At 41.2% G+C, this 19,862-nt stretch overlaps 1 protein-coding gene and 1 long non-coding RNA gene across 2 annotated transcripts in view; both read left to right on the forward strand.

The window, feature by feature from the left end:
- The first annotated feature begins 4,246 nt into the window (after positions 1-4,246).
- Positions 4,247-5,417, forward strand: LOC135730109 (uncharacterized). The gene is made up of 6 exons (XR_010525877.1): positions 4,247-4,481; positions 4,573-4,643; positions 4,732-4,802; positions 4,929-5,056; positions 5,142-5,209; positions 5,299-5,417. It is a non-coding gene; the product is annotated as an uncharacterized lncRNA (long non-coding RNA).
- A 5,901-nt stretch (positions 5,418-11,318) lies between these two features.
- Positions 11,319-19,862, forward strand: part of gna14a (guanine nucleotide binding protein (G protein), alpha 14a) — a 37,806-nt gene continuing 29,262 nt past the window's right edge. The window contains exon 1 of the mRNA XM_065247610.1: positions 11,319-11,331. The gene's annotated coding sequence lies outside the window, so the exon portion shown is untranslated. The remainder of the gene's footprint in view (positions 11,332-19,862) is intronic.

The raw sequence follows: 19,862 nt of genomic DNA on the forward strand, positions 1-19,862 counted from the left end.
TTTGTGTTTTTTAACACATTTTGCAGCGTCTGCCTGAAGAGCCTGCTTCTTTTTGTCGCGCAGTTTTTGTGCGCCTCCATTGCGTTTTTTCTCTCTCTCTATTTTGACACGTGAACTGACCGACGATGCACGCTCGCTTGCACAGAGACCAAAGCGGTGATTGGGCCAGCTTAATGTCATTAAAAAAAAAAAAACAATGGGCTGCTGCTTAAATGTGAGTGGGCCGGTCTATCTAGGAAAAGAAAGGATGATGACTGTGCTGGTCAGTCATTGGGCCAGCTTAATGTCGTTTAAAAAAACAAACAACCAATGGGCTGCTGCTTAAATGTCAGTGGGCCGGTCTGTCTAGAAAAAAAGACGCTAACTGGGCTGCTCAGACAAATATAGTATGAGATGTAATGGCCCAAAAAGTACGTCGGCTCACCGGGAAACTGCCCGGTTTGCCAGATGGCCAGTCCGCCCCTGTGTATAATGTGTTTCCACATTTGTATAAGTTTTCTTCATCTATATAGACATCTATTAGAGAACAGTGCAGAGACTGCTGTGCATTATTGGTTACAGTGTATTTGTTAAAATGTTGCCTGTAAGATTATGAAGACCCCTTCCGTGTACAAGGTACTTTCTTTGAGTATCTTTATGTGTTTTATTATTCTGCACTTAAAGCAAAACGCAATTTAAATGCAGGTGTATGTATAATATGCAAGTGAAACTGGACTAAATGCATCTACATAAGGGCCTGATTCCATGTTTCTGCATTACACGTGATATGATATAGGGTATATAATAATTATATTTTGTGCATGCAAAATAAAAGCCAAACTCTTAAAAACTGTGGCAAATTATATGCATTAGATATATTTTTTCAATCTTTTTGTTTGTGTTCAATACAGTAAACAAGAAATTAGTGTAAAAAATGAAATGAGTTAAGCATTGAGGTCAGCTCTGCCCTTGTTTGTATTTTATTATGGTAAATAGTTTGTCAAACTCCTTGATTAACCTGCACAGCGTTATTAGGGTGCACATTGTGATGTCACGTACAGAACTCTGACGAGCGCTTGGGTGATTATTTCGTCAATCTCAGGTCCCTATATAACCCCGCGCGAGTTACCATAGTTTCGTGGGTTTGTTGTTAGGAGTGCACTTGTGCAGGTTTTGTTGTCCTTGGATAGCGATTTTTTTTTCAAATGAAGAAGAGGAATTATCGAGGACCAAATAGGCCCGCTGCGGTCAGTCAGCCATTCTTTGGCGGGCTGATCGCGCGGGTCTTATTTGGTCTCTGTAATTTCTTTCATTCGATCTTGCGCTGTTTTCGGGTCGCGCGGCCCGAGGCAAGCGCCAACCGGCAGCCACTCGGTGAACCGGAGGGAGCCTTCGGACCTTATAGCGAGCGTTCACCGATGCTCGCTGTGGGGTCCGAGGTGAACCCGGTTCATCGTGTTGACTGCCCCGTTTCGACACCTGGCACCGCGCTGGAGACCTGTAAGTAAACTAATTTCTTCTGTTATTAACTATACAGTAAAATGAGATGTGTTTATTATATTTGTGCTGATCAGAGTTTGACATGAATTGTAATTGTAACTTGTCTGAATAGGAATTAAATTAATATAAACTTGTGTATCAGTTCATTAATTGGAGAGCAATTTCAGGAACCCGTACAAATCCTCAATGTTATAATGAAAGTTTTAAAAATGTATGTCATTTATTCACTTTTTACACTCACTAAAGTTAGCTAAGCAGTGTCTGGGGCACAGAGGCGGCCTTAGCTATGTTTCAACCGTTTCAATTGAAACGGGCCCCGCCCTAAAGGAGGGCCCCAGCCAGGCGCAAGAATGTTTGAACGTGGGGCTATGATTCCTGCACGGGGGAGCTCACATTGTCAGTGCCTGTGGATGTTAAGCAATCACATATCTTTCATTTTAAATCAATTAATTTCTGCTCTTTATTTTCTCTCGGACGTTCATACGCGCTTTAGCCTGTAGAAATCGGATTATTAATATGAAATGAATGTATTTTATAAAAAAAATATAGAACTGCATTAATATTTATTAAATGTCATTTAAATTATTTTTAAAAGTAATTTCTTTCATTTTTATAAATCAATGTAGAATCGTTTACAGCAGCATCACAGTGCTTCATAAAAACTCTAAGAAAACGTGCACATGTGGATAATTCTAGAGGTTTAATTATTCTTGAGCATCGGGATCACTAGACGAGAGCTTAATAGCCTTATTTTTGTGAAAACCGACATTTCTTAAATGTGTTACCTGTCGTAGTTAGCCCGTGCGCATTCATTCCGACAAATTTTCCGTCACAAATGGAGAGAATATCAATTTGAATTACTCATCGCTATATGCCCTATTTATTCCCTTCAAATATCAGAGCTGTGCAGAGAGTTGGGCAATTGTGTCTCATTGCGTGACTGTGACCGCTAAAATACACTTGGAGAATAGAGCAATGAAAGCAACGTCATTTTCATTTTATCTGGAGTGAAAGTTTAAGCGGCTCCCTTCCCGAAGTGCCGTTCAAGGGCGCAAAAACGCAGTTTTGAATTCGACCATGCTCTCTCTCATCAGGCTTGTCTGTGCAAGTGCGATTCCAGGTTTTTAATAATACATTATTCTAGGGACTGATTTCAATGGGGTTTTTTTTAAATAATATTATTGGATTTTATACTAACCTTAATGCAGTATTTAATTGTATTTAAAATATGTGTATAACATCTGTGTGCATTTACTGACTGCCTTTAATATATTTTGTGCATGACGGCATTTTCCTCTAACGCAACATCCACACAATGTTCCATTAAATGAACATAATGACCAAGAACTTTAGATAAATGAGGGGTGATTTTTTTTTACAGTGGCTTGGAAATCGTCTATTTTTGTTTTGCTCCCGCATAACAATGTAAACTGTTTTTATAATAGCCTATTGAACATAGATGCCGTCAGCTCTCGTTCAGATTTTTATTGAGCACGAGGTGACAAAATCGCTGGACAAAGATAAACTTATCAGGGAATTCTCAGCACCCAAACACAGAAAGGTGGATTTCTAATAAGGTTTAGGTGAAATCTACGCTCGCCGCCAGGTGAGCTGTCTACGGTGCTGAAAAAACGCGGAGCCCATCCTTATTTATAAGTTCGGTTCAGTGTCAGTCAGACACTTGTCTTGTTTGCTTTTGTTAAATAATTCAAGTTGAGGGGATGTTTGAGATGTTTTTTTTTAAAGTCAGCCCAGACAGCTGAAAATATACTGCGCAAATCAATTAAGCAGAGAATTTAGCGTCCATGAAAGGGCGAGGCAACTATAATTGTATAGTTGTAATTAAATAAGGTTGGATCATTTCTTTTGAGCTGCCTGTTCGTGAAGCTAAAAGTGCACGTAATAAAATAATATACCATTGATGCAAACCAACAGGAATCCTTGCTTTTTGCTCTATTATGCTTATGTTTTATGTGGGTAGGGCCTCCTATTAGTTATTGAAACGGGCCACCATCTGCTTAAGGCCGGCTCTGCTGGGGCATGCCAAAATCGCATTTCAAGAGATCATTGTACTTGAATGTGCGTAAATGTTTGGCCATTTATAATAAAACCTCCAAATTTCATTACTTTGGTTTATATTCATGAAGACTCTGATGAGGACAGCAAAGGCACTTTATAGTGATATTGACTCTAAAACCCTGTTGTTAATGTTGTTGACATTGCATTTTTCACCTGACTGAATCTCATTTGGACTCTTCTGGATAATATACAGGAAGAAAGAACGATCTTGTTGTTTTCCTTTACTCTTGTACTGTAAAACTTATGAAGTGCTTTTCATATACAGGTCCAGATGCCCAACCCCGAAGACCTCTCATGAGGTTTTCGGAGCGGATGTCTGTGACAGTAAGCGGCTGTCTCACTAAAAGGTAACGTAAAACATTCACAGTAAATAATATAAAGAATCGGTTGAAATTTATGAACTTGTTAATGCAGGGTTACCCAAACTCGGTCCTGGAGGGCGGTCTCCAGCAGGGTTTAGCTCCAACTTGCCTCAGTTTCTAGTTAGTATGCTTATTAAGATGTGTTTGATTAGGGTTGGAGCTAAACTCTGCAGGATACCCACTCTCCACAACCGAGTTTGGGTACCCCTGTGTTATAATGTCAGTGGGCTTGTAATGATTCAGATGAGTGCTGAAGGAAACATTTGTTTTTTTCTTTGTATTTACAGACCTTCATTTCGGAGTACTGCACGACCTCTGGGAGTGACTCCTCAAATGCGTCCCACTTGTGCTTCACAGGTTAGAGTTCACCAGAGCCCTGATCATAACTAGTGCCAGCCAAGATACAAAGTAGTTAAGTGCTTGTATTAATTCTCTGTTTGTTGCATTTACAGCCAAGTGGGACACGTTTTGAGGCGTTTACACCAAGGCCGTTGCATGCTCGAAATGATTGGTCTTTAGTTGAGTCCCGTTACGTCTCCAATTGTCAAGCTAGGGGAATACGTAAGTTTTGAAATTTTTTGATACATATTTATTTACATTTAAGGGCTTTACAATTGTTCTTAAACTTGTAATTTTTGTTCTTGCTTATCAGGTTCTGTATACCCTAAGCTTCTCCTCCGTTGTCTGGGCCCTGGCAGGATACGCTCTGCTGACATCGCACAGGTTCAAATTTGATCATACCTAAAGCCAATTTCCAGCTAAAAAGTAGTTTAATGATCATTTGTTAAGTCTCAGTTTGATATATTTACAGCGGACTGTCAGAGAGAGGTATGAGGAGGTGGAAGTGATCGTTAGACGTTGCACACGCAGATCTAACGTTTCGTGAGTTCAGTTATTAACCTTTTGTTTTAATTAATCGTTTGCCATTTTTGTTTTAGCCATGTTTATTAAAACAAATATGTAAACCGCAATTGTGTAGTCCTTGAATAATTCATTGTTTATTTATAGACCCGTACATCCCTTCCCGCTACCTTCCTTGGTTCCCCAGCGACGTCGAGGTCATCCTGCTGCTCCTACTGTAGGTAGTAGAGCCTTAATGCAGGACACCCCGAGACCTCTTCTGTCAGAGGAAATCTGTAAGTTATAAAAAAATTCATTTAATTTTCCAAGCAGTGCTATCAGTTTTTCTTATATGCACAATTGTTTTTAAAATCTTATCAGCTTCTGCACAGCCTGAGCGTCCTCGGGCCCTGGAACCTGGCAGGAGTCTGTCTGTGGTTGTGTCACAGGTTAGAGTTTTACCAGAGCTCTGTTCATGACTAATGACAATTTTAAGTAGTCTACATGCATTTTTTTCCTGTTTTTTTTTTATTTACAGCAGAAACCTGTCCAGGTTGTGCGTCCTCTGGGCCGGCGTACACGTTGGGGTCGTGTCGCACCGGCTCAGCAGGTCCAGCCCTCGCCAGCTTGGCAGTTACGGGCTACACATATTGCTTGTGTCTCACTGGTAGAGTTTTACTAGAGCTTTGATCATAACTAGTGCCAATTTTAAGTAGTCTACCTGCATTTTTTCCTATTTCCTTTTATTTACAGCCTAGATGTACAAGCAGAGTGAAGGACCGACCTGTTCAGGTTGTGCGTCCTCTGGGCTGGCCTACACGCGAGGGTCATGTCGCGCCCGCTCGGCAGGACCGGACCCCGCCCGCTCGGGAGGACCGGACCCCGCCCGCTCGGCAGGACCGGACCCCGCCCGCTCGGGAGGACCGGCCCCCGCCCGCTCTGCAGGACCGGACCCCGCCCGCTCTGCAGGACCGGACCCCGCCCGCTCGGGAGGACCGGAGCCCGCCCGCTCGGGAGGACCAGCCCGCTGCTGTCTCACAGGTAGAAATTTACCAAAGCTCTGATCATAACTAGTGTCAATTTTTAGTTAAGTAATTTAATGTGCATGTATTAAATCTCTGTTTGTTTCAACATCTACCAAGAGCTCTGATCATGACTAATGCCAATTGTAAGTAGTCTACATGCATTTTTTCCTGTTTTTTTTATTTACAGCAGAAACCTGTCCAGGTTGTGGCTCCTCTGGGCCGGTCCACACTTGAGGGTTGTGTCACACCGGCTCAGCAGGTCCAGTTCTTGCACCCTCAGCGGTTCCTGCCTACACCGATCGCTGGTGTCTCACTGGTAGATATTTACCTGAGCTTTGATCATAACTAGTGCTAATTTTAAGTGGTCTAAATGCATTTTTCCTGTTTCCTTTTATTTACAGCAAAGACCTGTCCAGGTTGTGCGTCCTCTGGGCTGGCCTACATGTGAGGAGCATGTTGCGCACACTCGGCAGGACCAGCCCCGGACCGTTCGGCAGGACCAGACCCCGACCATTCGGCAGGACCAGACCCCGCCCGCTCGGCAGGACCAGACCCCGCCCGCTCGGCAGGACCAGACCCCGCCCGCTCGGCAGGACCAGACCCCGCCCGCTCGGCAGGTCCAGATCCCGCCCGCTCGGCAGGTCCAGATCCCGCCCGCTCGGCAGGTCCAGATCCCGCCCGCTCGGCAGGACCAGATCCCGCCCGCTCGGCAGGACCAGATCCCGCCCGCTCGGCAGGACCAGATCCCGCCCGCTCGGCAGGACCAGATCCCGCCCGCTCGGCAGGTCCAGATCCCGCCCGCTCGGCAGGACCAGATCCCGCCCGCTCGGCAGGACCAGATCCCGCCCGCTCGGCAGGACCAGATCCCGCCCGCTCGGCAGGACCAGATCCCGCCCGCTCGGCAGGTCCAGATCCCGCCCGCTCGGCAGGACCAGATCTCGCCCGCTCGGCAGGTTCGGCAGGACTGGCTCTTGCCCACTGCTGCCTCACAGGTAGAAATTTACCATAGCTCTGATCATAACTAGTGCAGATTTTAAGTTAAAAGTGTAGCGGAGGATTTTCTCAAATTTTAGAAAAGAACCGCCTTCTCCACTTTTAAAAAAATGCAATTGCGCAACACTCCTGATTGACAACTAGGAGGACCAATAATCTTGATGATCCACCCAGAAAAAAAATCCTCCGCAATACCTTTAAGAAGTAATTTAATGTCCATGTATTAAATATCTGTTTGTTTTAACTAATTTTATTTGTGAATTGTTGTGTTATATGCATGCATTAAATCTCTGTCTGTTTTTTAACCTCTCAGCTAGTCCAGACCCCGCCCGCTTGGCAGGACCAGACCCGACAGTTCGGTAGGACCAGACCCCAACCGTTCGGCAGGACCAGACCCCGACCGTACGGGAGGTCCAGACCCCGGCCGGCCGGCAGGTCTAGCTCTTTCCCGCTGGTCTCACAGGTAGAAATTTACCATAGCTCTGATCATAACTAGTGCCAATTTTAAGTTAAGTAATTTAATGTGCATGTATTAAATATCTGTTTGTTTTAACTAATTTTATTTGTGAATTGTTGTGATATATGCATGCATTATATCTCTGTCTGTTTTTCAACCTCTCAGCTAGTCCAGATCCCGCCCCATCGGCAGGACCAGATCCCGCCTGCTCGGCAGGTCCAGACCCTAACCGTTTGGCAGGACCAGACCCAAAAGTTCGGCAGGACCAGACCCCGACTGTTTGGCAGGACCAGACCCCGGCCGTACGGCAGGTCCAGACCCCGGCCGGCCGGCAGGTCTAGCTCTTGCCGCTGGTCTCACAGGTAGAAATTTACCATAGCTCTGATCATAACTAGTGCCAATTTTAAGTTAAGAAGTAATTTAATGTGCATGTATTAAATATCTGTTTGTTTGAACTAATTTTATTTGTGAATTGTTGTGTTATATGCATGCATTAAATCTCTTGTCTGTTTTTTAACCTCTCAGCTAGTCGAGACCCCGGCCTCTCGGCAGGACCAGATCCCGCCCCCTCGGCAGGACCAGATCCCGTCCCCTCGGCAGGACCAGATCCCGCCCGCTCGGCAGGACCAGATCCCGCCCGCTCGGCAGGTCCAAATCCCGCCCGCTCGGCAGGTCCAGATCCCGCCCGCTCGGCAGGACCAGATCCCGCTCGCTCGGCAGGTCCAGACCCTGTCCGCTCGGCAGGTTCGGCAGGACTGGCTCTTGCCCACTGCTGCCTCACAGGTAGAAATTTACCATAGCTCTGATCATAACTAGTGCAGATTTTAAGTTAAAAGTGTAGCGGAGGATTTTCTCAAATTTTAGAAAAGAACCGCCTTCTCCACTTTTAAAAAAATGCAATTGCGCAACACTCCTGATTGACAACTAGGAGGACCAATAATCTTGATGATCCACCCGGAAAAAAAATCCTCCGCAATACCTTTAAGAAGTAATTTAATGTCCATGTATTAAATATCTGTTTGTTTTAACTAATTTTATTTGTGAATTGTTGTGTTATATGCATGCATTAAATCTCTGTCTGTTTTTTAACCTCTCAGCTTGTCCAGACCCCGCCCGCTTGGCAGGACCAGACCCGACAGTTCGGTACGACCAGACCCCAACCGTTTGGCAGGACCAGACCCCGACCGGACGGCAGGTCCAGACCCTGACCGTTTGGCAGGACCAGACCCAAAAGTTCGGCAGGACCAGACCCCGACTGTTTGGCAGGACCAGACCCCGGCCGTACGGCAGGTCCAGACCCCGGTCGGCCGGCAGGTCTAGCTCTTGCCCGCTGGTCTCACAGGTAGAAATTTACCATAGCTCTGATCATAACTAGTGCCAATTTTAAGTTAAGAAGTAATTTAATGTCCATGTATTAAATATCTGTTTGTTTTAACTAATTTTATTTGTGAATTGTTGTGTTATATGCATACATTAAATCTCTGTCTGTTTTTTAACCTCTCAGCTAGTCGAGACCCCGGCCTCTCGGCAGGACCAGCTCCCGCCCCCTCGGCAGGACCAGATCCCGCCCCCTCGGCAGGACCAGATCCCGTCCCCTCGGCAGGACCAGACCCCGCCCGCTCGGCAGGTCCAGACCCCGACCGTTCGGCAGGACCAGACCCCGACCGTTCGGCAGGACCAGACCCCGACCGTACGGCAGGTCCAGACCCTGACCGTTCGGCAGGTCTAGCTCTTGCTTGCTGGTCACACAGGTAGAAATTTACCATAGCTCTGATCATAACTAGTGTCAATTTTAAGTTAAGAAGTAATTTAATGTGCATGTATTAAATATCTGTTTGTTTTAACTAATTTTATTTGTGAATTGTTGTGTTATATGCATGCATTAAATCTCTGTCTGTTTTTTACCTCTCAGCTAGTCGAGACCCCGGCCTCTCGGCAGGACCAGCTCCCGCCCCCTCGGCAGGACCAGACCCCGCCCGCTCGGCGGGTCAAGACCCCGACCGTTCGGCAGGTCCAGACCCCGACCGTTCGGCAAGACCAGACCCTGACTGTTCGGCAGGACCAGACCCTGACCGTTCGGCCGGTCTAGCTCTTGCCCGCTGGTCGCACAGGTAGAAATTTACCATAGCTCTGATCATAACTAGTGCCAATTTTAAGTTAAGAAGTAATTTAATGTGCATGTATTAAATATCTGTTTGTTTTAACTTATGTCAATTTATATTTGAATTGTTGTGTTATATGCATGCATTAAATCTCTGTCTGTTTTTAACCTCTCAGCTAGTCCAGATCCCGCCCCCTCGGCAGGTCCAGATCCCACCCGCTCGGCAGGACCAGACCCCGGCCTCTTGGCAGGACCAGACCCCGATGAAAAATGAAGCAGGCTTCAATGAAGCAAACCCCCCCCATCCTGAAAAATGCAAATTAAATATTTTGTACACAGCTGAAACTTGAGATTATTGGTTAACAAGTATTTAAAACTGAGATCTGGGTTTGTTTTTAATACTTTGATTACTCAGTTAGCTGGATTTTATTGTTAATACTTTTCTTTGATCTATTTGAATCTTAAAATCTCATCCTGTAGTTGTTGTCAAGCAACAGATTTAAATGTTAAAACCTCTCCGGGGACCAGGCTTAGTTAACCAAAAATGAGAGCTTTATAATCGAGGTGATGGGGGAAGTCTGTCACAGCTTTGTCCTCTCCATGTTTTTAAGAGTAATCTGTTGAGGAAGCTGTGATATGAATATATGTAAACTTATAAATTAGAAAAATGTAAATTTTAAAAAATTTAACTTCTCCATTCTTCTATAATAGTAACAGTAAAAAGGATAGATTACAGATGAGAACAGTGTACAAGCTAAAAATACAGGTATACAATTCAACATAACATTTAACATTATTGTCATAGCTAAGCACCAGTTGCAATAACATTAACTCATATAAGCAGACGTCATGAGTTGCAGGGTTTCTTCCCCATGGTTCCCAAATGGCCACAGACAGACAGCTGTATAACTGTATATAACTGTATTCCTCCAGCAATGAAGAAGATTCAAAGAAAGAAAGGAAGAAGTGTTACACAGTGAATTATTAATATGTTTTGTAAGTTGATTTATATGCATTAGTTTTAAATGTTTATTTTGTACATTGTTTTATCTGTATTGAATGACCTTCCTTTGTTAGGGAGTCAGACACACTTGATCAGTCAGATCGAGACTCGTCTGTTTAACTAAGCGTTCACCTGATTTATTACCTAAACATGTTTATGCTTCAATAGTGAGCTTGACCTGAACCAAACACACATCTATCTTACTGTAAAACGTGTATATTATATATCAGCAGCCTCCAATCTAACATCAGTTTGTTTTGTCTGCATGTCTCATGCTTTTGTTTCCAGACTCAGCTCCGGTTCAGTGTGATGCTCAATGATGACTGCAGCCATCAACCAGAAGCAATGAAATCTGTGATGATCAAAACCTTCAAGTTTGCATCCCAGGATCTGTCGCCGATGAATGTGACGGCATTGCATTCATTTTGTCATCTTTCTTTCGTCTGAGAGGGATTTCTACTTTCGGACGCATAAAGATAATCAGATATTGACGATGAGTTATTAATTAACACTGGTGTTGTCTTGTTTTAAATGCATCTCTCTGTTCTGTTTAAGTATGGGTGCCATCATATATTAATTATCATGAAGTATTTTAATGTAAAAATATGTTTATATTATTTTCACAGATGCATCGGTGTGAGTAAGTGAAGCAGTGGACAACAGTGAGGATGAGACGTCCACATGCTCCTGAACTGTGATGCAGAAACACAATGGGAGGATCCATCTGTCTCTGACCACAACTACACCCCAAAATCACAGCTCAACTACATCTGATATAGCAGGAGTGGGGAACCCTGGGTCCTGGAGGGCCACTGTCCTGCAGAGTTTAGTTCCAACCCTAATCAAACACACCTGAATTTCATTTCCATGTAATCCTGAAGACTTCAATTAGATTTTTCAGGTGTGTATAATTAGGGTTGGAACTAAACTCTGCAGGACAGTGGCCCTCCAGGACCAGGGTTCCCCACCCCTGTGATATAGGAACACAACAGGTCGGTTTATCCTAGTCCCAGACTAAAATGCATATTTTTGTTCTGACATATCTCAACATATATCAGTGCCATTGTTTTGTGTCAAGATGCACACCAGAATTGTTTTTTTCAAACTATAAATGTCCTAATATAACTAAACCTAGTCTAAACGCTTTCCAGGAAACTGCCCCTAAAAGTCTAACACTGTTCAGTGATCTCACAAACCTCAATACTGTATAAACTTCGACACAGTTTAATTCAAAGTTTTTACTAAAAATGTATCATTTCTATTTTAGTTTTGGTCATATTTTTGTCAACTAATGCTGCGTTCCAGGCAACCTGTAACCCGTAACTCACGACTTCAAAACCACGACTCACGACTTTGAACTGGGAGTACATCGATCTAGTACGAGTTCACGGGTGGGAAGTAACGGGTTTGACTGCCGTTCCAGTGCACTTTCACCGGTAGAAGGTTGTAAAAACACGAGTTACTGGCTGCCTGGAACGCATAGGGTCGTGAGTCGTGGTTTTGAAGTCGTAACTCACGGGTTTAAAAACCTGCCTGGAACGCACCATAACTACATATCAGAACATTTTATTTGATTAAGGGGCAGTTTTCCGGAGAGGGTTTAGATTAATCCAGGACTAGGTCTTAGTTGTATTAGGACATTTTTACAAACATACCATACAAAATAACAATACTGTTGTGCATCTTGAGACGAAACAATGGCACTGATATATGTTAAGATGTGTCAATACAAGAGGTTTTTAAATGAAGGCAGCTCAAACATGCATTGTAGTCTGAGACCTATCCAATAGTGATGTTAGGTTCTTGAACGAATCGTTCTTTTGAGCCGGTTCTCAGGAAGTAACCGGTCGAGCCGGTTCGCAAATCGAACTGAATCGAACTTTAGTTTTGGGCACAGGTTCCGGGTTGATGACGCAGGACGCACAGCCGAAATAGCACGTCGGACTCATAGAACCGAACGAAGTTTGTCGATGATTGCCGAGGCGAGGATTGCCGACGATTCTCATGAATGAGTTGCTGACACTGCGTGTGAATCACCAAGGATTTGAACGAGCCTGATTCGCGAAGTTTTTTGTTTTATTAGTTTCTTGATATGCTTGTTTTATTGGCTTTGATACGATTTATTTTGCATGCAAATCATATTGTAGTTGTTTAAGGAAGACCAATGAGTTTAACACACAAGTTTATTTATTATTTATACTTACACACATCCGCAATAGTGCATGCAGTGTCTTTTAGGAATCTTATTCAAGTTGTAGGCTTGTCAGAACTGGTCATTTATATCTGGCATTTAATATTTATTTATTATTTATGATCCGCGATTTAAACTGTGACCACAAACATTACTAACTTGTGAATGCAAGGCAATAAATCACCTATGCCTTCACAAAAACAACTGTTTATTTAAATGTTTTAATGTGTTGACACAAACGACTTTATTTGAATGTTTCATTGATACAATAAATGCGTATAGTAATGTCATTTCTTGATGACGTCAGGAACCGGTGAATCGGCTTTTTGAACCGGTTCAATGAGCCGAACAGTCCGAAAAGAGCCGGTTCGCGAAAATGAATCGGACTCTGCATCACTACTATCCAAGAAATCACCCCTAAATATCTACAATATCTAACAGGTGGGTTTAGTGTTACAGTCCTGTCTTGTGTTTCCCCTGTCCATAGCCGTTTCTCAATGTCAAGGAAGGATCCTCGGAAGCTAGAATTTCGAGGATGCTACGTCATCGACGTCGGTCGAAGGACTGTTCCAATGTCGAGGATCCTCGAAATTTCAGCCAAGGACTGAGTCCTTCGTTCGAGAAATATCCCATATACAGGAAAGGATGCAAATTTGTATCCTTCGCGCTCTTCACGCGCTGAAATCACCCACAATCCTATGCGCGCAGCACCGAAAGCACACCTTTCAATCACGCAATGACGTAATTACGTGCACTTGTTAGCCTGTTCCATTTAACGTGTTCTCCGAATGCTTAAAAGGAGCCTCGCCTAGCATCTGAAGGAAGTGACTTGTAAGGACTAGTCCTGCCAAGGAAGTATCCTTGACATTGAGAAACGGCTCATGTCTCTTATTTTGAAGTCTTGTTGTTGTCTGCCATGTTTGTAGTCTTTTGTAGTTCTTTTGTTGTATTGGTCCCATGTCTGATTGTCTCCCTAGGTGTGTCTTGTTTCCTTGTTACCCAGTTGTATATATTGCCCTTGTGTTTCTGTTGTCCTTTGTGGAGTACTGGGGTGTATTCCAGAAAGCAGGGTTAACTTACCATCAGATTAACCCCGAACTTTGGGTTGATCAACCCCAAACTTGCTTACTCGGGGTATGTCGGTTCCAAAACACAGTTTAAGAGTTAGGTCAATCAACTCGCTGAAAGTAACCCAGAGTTAACGCGCGCTCACGGTAACAACATAAAGGCATTGTCAATGGATCGCAGATTTCACGAGTCACCATGGAAACGTCAGAGAACTTAAAAGTTTTTAAATGAGAAATAACATTATAAACTAATATTTTCTGGCAAAATCAACGTTTTATAATCGGCTTAGAAGTGCGTGATTACAAAACAGATCAAATTAATTAATTAAATAATTAATACGAACCCATTTTACCCCATTTAAGTCCAATATTATATGTGTCTCAACGAAAATACACACAATTTTATTTAAAATAATCTAAAACAATCTAAAATAATTAATATAGTCAAAATAATCATAGATTTTATATATGATTGTAAACATATGAATTATGAATATATTTTCCCCTGTGAAAAGTAACAATGGTTTTACTACAGTAAAAAACATGGTTACAGTAAAACCATGGTAACCACAAAATAACCATGGTTTTCAAAAAAACATAGTTAAACGATGGTTAGTGTAGTAAAACCATGGTTCTGCTGATAGTAATCAATGCACAAAAAAAACATGGTTACTACAACTATACACCAATAAAACCATGGTTAATTTCATAAGAGTTGTGGCACATAAAGTGCAAATACATCATAAGGCTTATTTAAAGTTTTTTTTCTTTTTTAGATATGATTGTATTGTGTAGGCATAAAATGCACTATGATAATATTCACTATATTGTACTTATTTTACTTCTGCTCCTTTGGGTGACCCTGTTTAGTTTTAGGACTTTCCTTGTATGACACTGTGTCACCATCTTTTTTAACATTTACTGATAGCTGATAGATTACTGCACCCTCTTTTAATTGTAAAGCTTCCTTACAGTCCTTACAGATTTTCAATAATGTTGTGTAATGCTTTTCATTACACTACACTAAGAATGATCATTCATTTGCATTGGACGATTAGGATCTGCTGTGACAGAATTGGAGAATAGAAATGTTACATTAGTGTCAATAGTAACATGTTGTAATATATGTCCTGTATCATCTAATATATGCAAATATCTCAATTTCCCTTTGCTCAAAAATGATAGCTCAGGAAAGCAGCTACAAAAGGTCAATTTTAAAGAAATAAAGGTGATTTAGAAAAACACCAACTATAGATCAAATGTAGAGAGAGGGCTAAGGATCTGAAGTGCATGTTTAAGAAATAAATATTATACTATGAAATATATATTTATAATTTCATTTCATTGTGTACATGATTCTAACTGATATAATAGAAAATCTCTGACCACTATGCCATGTCTGTGATTCAATGGTGTTTCACCTAATGAAGTCTGTGCTTCACCTGTGTCACTATGTGGGTCAGTGTTAAATCATGCCTGTGCTTCATGGGTGTCATTCTGTGGGCCAGGTCAGATGCACATGCCTATCAGAGACTGCAGGCAGGGGTAACTTCGATCCCTCAGTAATTATTATTATGATAGGCATCATGTGTTTCTATTTGTTATATCCATTTACTGTAACATTGCCACATTGTCACTTAAGTAACATAGGTTAAGATTCATTAATGACAATGTATTTGCACACACATTTATTATAACTTTAGATTCATCTCAAATTATCTAGTAAGTGAAAGATGAGGTTATTTATGAATTGACAAAATTGATATGGAAATGTACTTTATTGTTAACATTAATTAACTGATGGAATTATGTTTCATACATCCACTGATATTTGGAGATATATTACTAATGAACATAATTAAATGTATAGTATTTAGTCCGAACACAAATATGAATAAATTTTTAATTAAATTTAATTAATAATAAAATTTATAGTAATTAGTCCAATCACCAATAACAATCCATGTTATTAAAGAAATAGTTTCTTTAAAAAAAATTCATATCACACATTTTTTAAGACAGCAATAAATATTCGCGACTGTAAATATAATAAAATAAAATAAATGCTTTAACATTGTAATATTATGCAAAATATATGCTTCCACGCCCGCTGTACGCTCGTCATAAGTGCACGCATGCGCAGACTTCCTCCGAAGCCTCGTTTTATTAACTAAAATGAACTTACCCTGCAACATAACCTGCTCCGGAGCAGGTTATCTTCAGAGAGTCAGTTGCTATGGTTACTTACATAACCCGAAAGTTACCTCCGTTTTTGGAACCGAAAGCAGAGGTTATCCGCTTACTTACTCCTAAACTTACCCGGGTAAGCCACATAACCAGCTTTCTGGAATACACCCCTGTGATGTTGTTTCTGTTATGATCCGTTTGGATTATCTTGTTTTATTTTGTTGTAATAAACCTTACCTGCACTTGAATCTGCTGCCTACTCTCATCTTTATATTTAGTGCCTTTTGGCCTGTTTAATGAAATTATTGATTTGACTTAGATTCTTTTGAATTCTGGAGCGCATACACACACACACACACATTTTTTGAGTGAGATTTTATTAATTATGTTTAAACACTTAGACATTTAACAAATGCATTAACAAGTTTATATAAATAAAGTGGATTATTGTAAATAACTTGAATATTAACTTTGGTTAATTTGGGGTAAACAAACAAATACTCAAACCATTTAAGCCATATAAGAATAATTCAGATGTATGTAGGCCTATGGTTATCAGCTGTGCATCTTGACATCAGATGTGGGTAGCAACGGATTACATTTACTTCGTTACATTTCCTTGAGAAAATATTTTTGGTAACTAGTACTTTTAGAGTATATTTAAGGATGGCTACTTTTACTTAAGTACATTTCTAGTAAAAAAAAAAACCACTGTACTTTAACTTTGCTACATTTGGTGGCGTTACCATAGGCCGTTACTCTGTTACTGTCAAATGGTAATAATTAATAAATATCAATATAGCCTCCTGAGACCCAACAATTCATTTTTGTCCTTTGTAGTGAGCTTCAGACCTCTAAGTCAAGCACAATTTGTTCAATCTGTTTGACTCCTACTGTCCTGTGAAGAGGACATCCTAGGCTTTCTAGTAATACCATTATTTGTGGGGACGGGTCTTACAAAGCACACAAACTTTCTTTTCAAAATAATGAAAATTGCAATTTTATGGCAATAAGGGTACTAAGAAAAAATGTATTTGCAGATAATATATTGTCTTGATAAACATTAATTGTTCTTTCAACATGATTGTCTAGACTTATAGCAGTATTTCAGAAATGTAAAATAATTCTGACCCTTACGAAACGAAACACAACTTTTATTTGATGTCCTTTGTATTGGACACCAGGACTTTTTGTTTCAATTCTTGTAATAGGCAGATCTATGACAGATGCTGAGACGTTTTTGAATAAAATAATTTGTAACACTTTACAGTAAAGTTGTACATTGTTGTAAATTGTTAACATTATTATATGGATTTACTAACTGCCCACCCAGGCCCCATATTCTGTAGCTAGCCCCCATTATTTTGCCATTAATCATAGTAATAATAATAATTGTTAAAATAAATATTATTAAAATTATTATATTTAAAATTATTATTATTGATTGCTAATATCCTAGCAGATAATTTCCTTTTGATGTTTATTGTTGTTGTTAAATCAAAAACCATGGTTACTACACTTTTACTATAATAAAACCATAATTAATTTTTATAAGAGTCTGTCCAATATTTCTGTTTATTTTAATAAAAAAAATATTTCATGTTGAACGAGTTCTAATTGAGCCATTTTCGGTTTCGTCTGGACGCAGTGCTTCGCTTGGAGAAGCACTTCTTTCCCATCTTTATTTTGTTTTTACATATGGTATTTCGTTATGTTTTATTAGGCTTGTTCGACTTTGTGGGGTGCTGCGAGAACCGACAGGGGAATGACGTCAACGTACCGCGAGAGCGAGTCAGAAGTCTAATTTCGAATGGCTCTCGCGGTACTTCGACGTCATCGGCGTGTCGGTTCTTGCAGCACGGATGAAGTCGAACCCACCTATTATTTGCGGGCACGCGCATATGGCCATATGTGTACTTATATTTTACATAGTAAATATCTATACATATATTTGACTTATCTGAGAACACAATATATGCCTGCAACATATATGAAAATATGTGTCCAAACATGTGAAAAAATATTTGGTTTCATCAATATATGATACCATATATCTACATATATTACCCAGTTAGCACGTACGTCTCATACGAATACAAGCGTGCCGCACAAGCCCTGAAAAGTAAAGCCAAAACGTCTCGATCGCCCCCCAGTGACTTGTCCCAGTATAGGTCATAAACCCCGCCTCCCCCATGTTATTCAATGGGACTTGAGACCAACAAAAAAAAATTAATTAAACTTCAATTATCTTTTTTCCAAAGCTGGTTTCTTTCATTTACTGTAGTTTTTATCACGCTGATGTACTTTCAAATGTTTGTTTAGTTAGTAATTTAATAATATAAAAACTGTGGTGTCACGTCATGATTGACAGCTGTATTATCGTGTGATATGCGCATTCTACGAGAGCGAGGGCAGGGTTTTGATTTCGCGGCTTCACTTCCTGCTCACTACTGCGCATGACTGGTCCCGAAATCGCCACTGCGCAGACTCAAGACCCAAGATGTCAGCGCCATGTCGGGACCAGGGGGGGCAGGATTTCATATTTTATTGAAGCAGCCTTGGGAACCGCCATTAGCTAGCGGACCCCCACCTGCCCTTAGCATTCCATTGACTCCCATTCATTTTGGCGTCACTTTGACAGTGAATAACTTTACATCTGAGGCGTTTAAAGACTCCATTTGTGCATCAATTATTTCTAAAGAAACACGAAAATGTATAAAAGACTCCATTACCTTGTATCTTACGTTATGGCACAGTAGAAGCAGTTTTAGTAAAACTATGCTAACGATTGCGTCATAACCACGCGACTCTCTGTCGCACAGTAGAGAAATTACCGTATGGACAGGAGGAGAAGCGCATGTAGAATATGGCGTACTGGCGTTAAACTTTAAAATAAATAAATACTATGCAAAATGACAAAGTAATTAATCAGAATACTAAATATACTTAATACAAAATGTACTCCTGTTCACGCTCGCCGTTTCTGCAAGATTCGGTGGGTGATTCAGATTTCTCTTAGCACAGCTATTAGAAGACTTACAATTGTCAGACAGGTTGCTCACGTCACCAAGCTCAGTTTGAGTCTGCGCAGTACGCTCGACCCCCCGGAAGTGTGAGCTTCTAATTGGCTTCACTTGTCTCCATTGAATCCAATGGGGTCGCTGTGTCCATTTCTTTTACTGTCTATGGTCGGGACCGTAGACTGTAAAAAAAGATGGACGACGCGACGTCGCCTTCCACCATTGTAATGAATTGAAGCCAAAAATGTCCGACAACGGTCGCCGCCATGTTACGTAAAAACGTCATTTTGGAGCCAAGGCATGCGCAGAAGGAATCGTCCGTGGAGCCAGAGGCGGAGCTGCGGTATCAAACTTCCGCCCAATCGCCCGCCCGACCAATGAACCACGCATAACGTCACGCCCCGTTTCTATTGCATCAAATTACAAGCTAAAATGAAACTTACCATAATAATGAAGACTTGAAAATATATCAGCGTGATAACAACTACTTGAAAGGACCAAAACCATCTTTCGGAAACTTTTATTGGAAGTGTAAATAATTTTTTTATTTAGAGCCGAGTCCCATTCGTTTGAATGGAGAGGGCGGGGTTTATGACTTGTACTGCAGCCAGCCACCAGGGGGCGATCAAAGAGCCAGAGGCTTCACTTTTCAAGGCTTATGAGGCACACCCGGTCGGGACACTGGCGGTGTCGTGAGCAATCCAGTCCCCCCGAGCAATTCTGCCCCCCTAGGACCCCAATTGGTACCTAGCAGTAATGCCTGGTCAAAAACTTGTCATCGCGATATCTTGATGCTAATGGCTAATCGAAGCTGCGTTAGTGGTGTAGCAAGCTAGGTACTTTTTACAAAATAGAAGCATACAAAATATTTTTAAAATAAAAGCTTACAAAAATAATATAATTAATGAACTAATATTCATGTTGCAAACACGTGAGCAGGACGTAATGACACACGTAATCGCCTAAAAACCCAATTAATTGCCTTACACAACAAAAACACATTTCAATTTTATGTTATTGATTACTAAGTTATCTGAACGTGAAACATATTTTTTTAA

The sequence above is a fragment of the Paramisgurnus dabryanus genome, chromosome 11, assembly GCF_030506205.2.
Source record: "Paramisgurnus dabryanus chromosome 11, PD_genome_1.1, whole genome shotgun sequence".
Classification (NCBI taxonomy): Eukaryota; Metazoa; Chordata; class Actinopteri; order Cypriniformes; family Cobitidae; genus Paramisgurnus; species Paramisgurnus dabryanus.